We start from the raw sequence: 5,612 nt of genomic DNA, 5'->3' as shown, positions 1-5,612 counted from the left end.
AAGAAATTAAAATTAAATGATAAATGGACTCACTGGCCCTAATCATCATATGTATCGGCATCGTGAGTTGTCGGCGCTAGAGGAGTAATATAAAAATGCTGACAAATCTACTGTAGTGTCGCATCAATACGATCGAACCTATGATCGCAGTACTGATGGAAGCTAGTGAACTCCTCGGTCAATACTCCTCGGAAGCTAGCAGCAGAAGGAACAGGTCGGTGACTCGGAGGTGGAGGTTGTGGTAGGTTCTTTTGATAGGGAAGAATATCACCAGTGAAGTCCTCGGGTTCATTCTGAGTGTCAGAATGAAACAATCGGTACTGAGGAAGATCCACTCCACGACACCACTCGATCATCCTCATGTATATCATACTCGAGATGCCCTGTAGGGACATCTGACCGACAAGATTGAGTGTGGAGGACTGCTCCGATGTGTTTAGGAAACCGAAGTATCGAGCAAGGCAAGTCACGTAAAGGCCTAGACAGATGGGGCCCTTCCTATGGCGGTCAGTCTGATGGCGGAAAGATAGAGCGATTAAGTATGCCAAATCAAATATATGCTCGTGCGTCATGCTCCATAGGAAGTAAGCGTTGTGAGCGCTAACAAATCTGGTGCTCTCTCTCCAACCTATCAAAGTGTGTACTAAGAGTACATGAATGTACCGTAAGGCCACAGAGAAAGAAGTCGCCTTCGAGCTACTCGGATTATATGGTATCTGATTAGATGTAAGATCGGTCCAACAACATGATGACGAGTGGTGGATATGCCGATGAAGTTGAAAAAAGTCCCCGGCGATCATAAAGTCCTCTGTGTAAAGTCTCATATGACGCACCAAACCACCAAGCTAAAAAGTAATGGTTCCGGGCTCATCATGAACCATCATGACACCAGAAATGTCGAGCAAAAATCAAATGTCAGCTCTGTGTAGGTGGGCTCAACGATGGCAAAGAATCTATCCCACGAAGCTGTGGTGATAATGGCGCATATTTCATCAGCGAGTCGGACCTGCTCCAACGCGGCCTAATTGATACGGCAGTCTAGATCGAGTGGTATTGCTCAAAAGAGTTTATATAAATCCTCCTGAGAGTCTACCGCAAATCAAAGGTAGGGGTGGCGATCCTGGACGGAGGCACTAGAGGAAGAGGTTGCGCTAGGGCCTTTCCACTTTTTCAACGCGGGAACGACGACCTTAGACTTTCCACGAGTGTTCGTCATGATGTTTTTGAAAAAGAAAATAATTGATTAATAAAGGAAAAATAACCCAATATGTAAAATAAGTCTTAAGAAAGTAGAATCCAAGTAATCCAAGTAACTAACAAACTGTACGAATACCCAAGCATGCATAATTCATATAGTAATCCTAGTAGGAAACAACGTGATAAAGTAATAAAGAATAAAAACAAATCATGGCATAATAACAATAATAATTAAGAATAACAACAAGTAACCTAAATAGACTAATCATAAAAGCAATAAGCAAAAATACCTAAATAAATAAATAAACCTAATGTTAGAAACAAATAGTAATAGAACAGTTAGCAATGAATTCAACTAATGGATAATTAGTATACTAATCTAAAATAGTAACCAATATAACCAGAAGAGAAACAAAAAATGACTAACAGGAATGCTAATAAACAATAAAGAAATAAAATAACTAAAAATGATAGATAAGAATGAAAGACTAATTAAATAAGTAAAGAAATATAATAATTAAATAAAATAAATAATAATAATAATACTAATAATAATAAAGTAAAAATATCAAGAAATAAAAGGACAACCGAAGATGGTGGTCGGAGCTTAGAGAAACGACAGTGATACGGTGATGGGTCAGCTGGGGAACGACAGTGGTTCGGGCAGGCGTTGTACGTTTGCGTAGTGGTGCTGGGAGAAAAAGGAGAAAGGGAAAAGAAATGGCCGAAAAAGGGGGTTTCGGGTGGAAATGGTAAACGAGGGAGAGATGATGGAGGGGAATGGCGTGGTTGCTTGTTTGGGAGGTTGGTTGGTCGGGGTTGAAATGGCAAAAGATAAGATAGAAGGGAATAGGTCGAAATGGGGGTTTTAGTTAGGTTGATGGTGGATCAAGGAAAAGAAGGTGTGTCGAGGGTGGGGCGACAGAAAGTGCATGGGGTGTGGATGGTGGTTGGTCGGTGGGGCCATGGGGTGTTGTGGTGGCTAGGGTTGGGAAATTTGAGAAGAAGAAAAAAAAGTAAAAATTGAAAAGGAATTAGGGATTTAAAAGGGTGACACGGTCATGTGAGGCCCATGTTGGGCCCCTACGGCTCTGTCACACGCTTGTGTGGTCTCCTATTCAGCCCGTGTGCGATTAATAAAATAGCCTAGTTTTCATATGGCCTTGGACACGCCCATGTGTCCAGGCCGTGTGCAATCTCTTTCGCTTCTCCCACACCCGTGTAACTTCCCACACGCCTGTGTGGCACAGCCGTGTCTCATATACGGTCGTATGTCTTACTCGTGTAACTCTCTGACTTGTTTTAAATTTGAAAAATTAAGCTCTAGGTTTCACACGGCCTAGGGCACGCCTGTGTGTCCAGGCCGTGTGAACTATTTTAGCCCGTGTCTCTGTTGATTTTTGGGAAAATTAAGTCCCAGGCTCCAGACGGCCGTATAACTCACTGTCGATATTTTTTCAAAATTTAAAACTAAGTCAAAAAGATCCACATGGCCTAGGACACGCCCGTACGTCCAGGTCGTGTGGGTTTTAAAAACTATTTTTTTATATTATTTAATTTTTAAAAATATCATGAGATAAAATTAGTAAATTAGGAATGTTAACGCTCGGATTGCCTCCCGAGAAGCACTTATTTAAAGTTTAAGCTCACTTACCTCGTATTCGCACGGTCATAGTGGTTCGCGAAGTTGAAACTCTTCTTTCTTGCTGTCAATTCTTTTATTCAGATAAGGTTTAAGTAGAGTAACATTTACCTTAAAAGTGTCAAAATTAGAATGAGTTACCTCGACTGTACCGTATAGGAAGACATTGAGTACCGTAAAAGGAGTTGCTCCGTTTGCGTTGAGCTCTAAAGTGGTTATTTGAGGGTCAGTCTCATCTAACAGTACCTGGTCCCCAACCACGAAGTGGTTCGTTCTATCCTTAAGTTCGTCATAGAGTCATTTTAGTTTTTCATCGTGTATTCTCTGTTTCTCCTTGACATATGACCACCATTTATCTCGTTGATCGATTTGTAGCCTTCGTTTTTTATGAATTGTTCTAGTTTTATCACATGAAATAGATCGTGGCTCTATCGCATTTTTTTGCGGAGTTTCTTGCAAAGAGTGTTGAGCCACAGGGTTACTTGTATTAACAGAATTTGTATAATCAACTCGATCACTAGATATCTTAGCAGAATTACAATATTGGAGTTTAATCGTGTCATCACCTACACGAAGTATGAGTTCACCTGTACCAACATCAATAATCGTTTTGGCAGTTGTTAAAAAAGGCCGTCCTAAAATTAAGGGTGTATCATTATCCTCATCCATGTCTAAAACAACAAAATCAACTAGGAACATGAATTTATCAATTTTAACTGGAACATCTTCAATAATACCCCTAGGAAATCTAATAGTTCTATCTGCCAATTGAATGCTCATCCTAGTTTGTTTGGGTTTCCCAAGACCTAGTTGTTTAAACATTTTATAGGGCATGACATTTTTACTCGCCTCTAAATCAACTAAAGCATTATTAACACTTAAACTACCAATTAAGTAAGGAATAGTAAAACTCCATGGATCTTTCAATTTGTTGGGTAGTTTATTTTGTAAGATAGTTGAGCAAACTACATTTAGCTCTATGTGTGACGAATCATCTAACTTCCACTTGTTTACTAAAAGCTCCTTTAAAAATTTTACGGAATTTGGCATCTGCGAAAAAGCTTCAATAAACGGTAAGTTAATATGTAACTTTTTCAACAGTTTAAAGAATTTATCGAATTGTTCATTTGTGTGGCCTTTCTTTGTCGGGTTGGGATATGGTATACAAGGTTTATACTCCTCACTTATTGGTTTTCGTTCGTTGTGGCTTACCTCAACCTTACTATTGCTTACCACAATTTCTTACCTCGATTCAGATTCAAATTCAGCTAACCCTTCTTCATCTCAAACAGTGATTGCATGAAGCTGCTCTTTTGGGTTAGTTTCGGTGTTTCTTGGCAAGCTACCTTGTAGTCGTTCTAAAATCATCTTTGCCAATTGACCAATTTGATTCTCAAGCCCTTGAATTGATGCTTGTTGATTTTTTAGTGTTGTTTCAGTGTTTTTAAAGCGAGTTTTTGACACCGAAATAAACTTTGTCAACATCCCCTCAAGGTTCAGCTTCTTCTCTTGAGGGTAAGATTGTTGTTGGAAGCCTAGAGGGGGTTGTTATCTTTGATTTCCTTGACCGCTCCACGAGAAATTTGGATGGTTCCTCCAACCTGTATTATACGTGTTACTATAGGGATTATTCTGAGGTCTAAAATTGTTACCCATATAGTTGACTTGTTCGTTCTCTGTGCTAGAGCTGTAGGATAGGCATTCTAAATTGTTCATCCCTCCTCCATTTGTATCACACTGCATCACTGGATGTACCTGCGTAGAACCATATAAATCATCAATCTTTTTACTCAAAAGTTCTACCTAATTTGATAACATTGTGACCGCATTAACGTTAAAAACATTGGCTGCTTTCATCGGCTTTGTTCTCATGACTTGCCAATGATAATCATTCAGTGACATCTCCTCTATAAACTCATAAGGCACTTCAGGTGTTTTGTTATTTAAAGTCTCACCGGTGGCTGCATCAATCAATTGCCTAGTTGAATGGTTCAAACCGTTGTAAAAAGTTTGAACCTGTAACCATAGAGGTAACCCATGGTGAAGGCACCTTCTCAATAAATCCTTATACCTCTCCCATGCATCATATAGGGTCTCTAAATCCATTTGCACAAAGGAAGAGATATCATTCTTCAGCTTAGCTGTCTTAGCCGGTGGAAAGTATTTCAGCAAAAATTTTTCGGTCATTTGCTCTCATGTAGTGATAGAACCTCGTGGTAGGGAGTTCAACCACTGTTTAGCCTTATTCCTCAAAGATAAAGAAAACAACCGAAGGCAAATGTCATCGTCAGAAACGCCACTTATCTTAAAAGTGTCGCAGAATTCTAGGAAATTAGCCAAATGAGTATTTGGGTCTTTGCCCTGCAAACCATCAAACTGAACAAACTGTTGAATTATTTGAATAGTGTTAGGTTTCAGTTCAAAATTATTTGCAGCAATAGCAGGTCTAACAATACTCGATTCAGCCCCAGTTAAATTGGGCTTAGCATAATTATACATAATACGAGAAGTAGGATTTGCGGCAACTACAAGACGTAGCTGATTATTCTGATTTTTAACCATCTCTTCAGTAATATCAATGATTTCCTCTTGCTATTCCACTGTACTTTGTCGACTTTGCCTCGCTTTTTTATGGTTTCTGCGAACTGTACTTTCAATTTTACTGTAAAAAATGAGAGGTCTTGACGAGTTTCTTCTAGTCATATACTAAAGAAACCTGCCAGAAGCAAACAAAAAGAAAAGTTAGTAAACAAGAATTAAAATAAAAACAAAA

The 5,612-nt window shown here is 39.2% G+C and overlaps 1 non-coding gene across 1 annotated transcript; it reads left to right on the top strand.

The window, feature by feature from the left end:
• Positions 1–4,871: 4,871 nt before the first annotated feature.
• Positions 4,872–4,978, top strand: LOC128286220 (small nucleolar RNA R71). Its single transcript, XR_008276764.1, has one exon. It is a non-coding gene; the product is annotated as a small nucleolar RNA R71 (small nucleolar RNA).
• Positions 4,979–5,612: the final 634 nt, after the last annotated feature.

The sequence above is a fragment of the Gossypium arboreum genome, chromosome 12, assembly GCF_025698485.1.
Source record: "Gossypium arboreum isolate Shixiya-1 chromosome 12, ASM2569848v2, whole genome shotgun sequence".
Classification (NCBI taxonomy): Eukaryota; Viridiplantae; Streptophyta; class Magnoliopsida; order Malvales; family Malvaceae; genus Gossypium; species Gossypium arboreum.
This window is presented reverse-complemented; position numbering and strand designations above follow the sequence as displayed.